This window comes from Pseudophryne corroboree, chromosome 1, assembly GCF_028390025.1.
Source record: "Pseudophryne corroboree isolate aPseCor3 chromosome 1, aPseCor3.hap2, whole genome shotgun sequence".
NCBI classification, from domain to species: domain Eukaryota; kingdom Metazoa; phylum Chordata; class Amphibia; order Anura; family Myobatrachidae; genus Pseudophryne; species Pseudophryne corroboree.
In genome coordinates this window covers 474,940,170-474,941,634 of record NC_086444.1, presented here as the reverse complement: position 1 = coordinate 474,941,634, position 1,465 = coordinate 474,940,170, and the positions used below count along the sequence as shown (strand labels likewise).

At 37.5% G+C, this 1,465-nt stretch overlaps 1 pseudogene; it reads right to left on the bottom strand.

Moving 5' to 3' along the window:
- Positions 1-553: 553 nt before the first annotated feature.
- LOC134940610 (5S ribosomal RNA) lies at positions 554-673 on the bottom strand (annotated as a pseudogene).
- Positions 674-1,465: the final 792 nt, after the last annotated feature.

Below are 1,465 nucleotides of genomic sequence, written 5' to 3'. Positions count from 1 at the left end.
TTTTATAGCGTCTGTATAGTTCAGTGCTTTATCGGCGGCCATTTTAGCGGAGTCCCTATATGCAGACGTGGATTCTCCTTGCATATTACTTGCTCAGTGACATAGATAAAGAATGATAAAATAAAGTGTAATTAATATCAATTCGCCTCGAGTGCTTCATTAAGACAATTATTACATATGTGGCATATGAATATGTCCACTTTTAGTCCAAGGCACTATATTATGTTTCTTGAAAGTGGTAATTTTATGGGAGTTGTTTTTCAAAACAATGGGGTGGGAGAAACAGATATCTTTCAAATCCAGTTAAATAAATGTATACTATTAATATTGGGAAGATAAACATTTTTATAAACTGGGTGAATTAAAATAAACGTGGTAACGTGCATATACAGTTATACTCGTATATGCAAGTGCATATATTATGTATATATATCAAGTTTGTATAATTGTGTGCATGCACCTATCAGTGCCTTAGTGCGTGCCCACTCAGTTCAGTGATCATGTGTGTCGTATACGTGGGCCCTAGTTTGACACATTAGTGTTTATTACCTATTTTTTACAGTACTTTAGCTTCCCAGGTGGTCTCCCTCTTGGTACTGTTAAAGCCCAACACTGCTTAGCTTCCAAGATCGGACGGGTTTGGGCGTGGAGCCAGTGTGGTATGACTGTATCTATTGGCTTTAAACAAAACACTCATTCTTGTGTCAAATATTTTTATTATCGTGCTCACGAATACAGGTGCACATATAAATTCAATGTGATTAAAGTGAGTGGAAAATGGATGTGACAGTTTTTTATAATGACCTTATAGAAATGGGGCAATTTCATATCCCTCATTGAATCCTGCCGGGTGCATCGTGTTAAGCTGGTAGATCCAAAACATTTCTCTTTGAGATAGTTTGTTCGCCAGATCTCCGCCTCTTTCCCCAATCTGTACGTGTTCGATTGCTTTAAAGGTTAAGTCTTCTGGATTTGAGTTGTGTTCCAAGATGAAATGTCTGTAGATGAGGTGGGTATCGAGCTTATTTTTGATGCTCCTGATGTGTTCTTGAATTCTTAGTTTAAGTGTCCGCTTTGTTTTCCCCACGTACTTCTTCTTACATGTACATTCCAACAAATATATGACAGAACTGCTGTTACAATTGAGGAATTCTTTTATCTTAAATTCTTTGGTATCTCCTGAGTCATAAAAGGTTTTCCTGTTTGAGTTTAAGAACTTGCAGATGTTACATCGTCCGCATTTGAATGCTCCTGTGCATTTCAAAAATGTTTGATTGGTTCTTTCCTCGATGGTATCACGTAACATGCTGGGTACAAGATGATCTTTGAGACTCTTGGATTTGCGGAAGACTATCTGTGGTTTTTCCGGGAGAATTTCCTTCAGTACAGGATCCATAAGTAAAATCTTCCAATGTTCCCTAAGGGATGATTTGATATGATTCTCATGATGGTTGTAGGTGGTGAT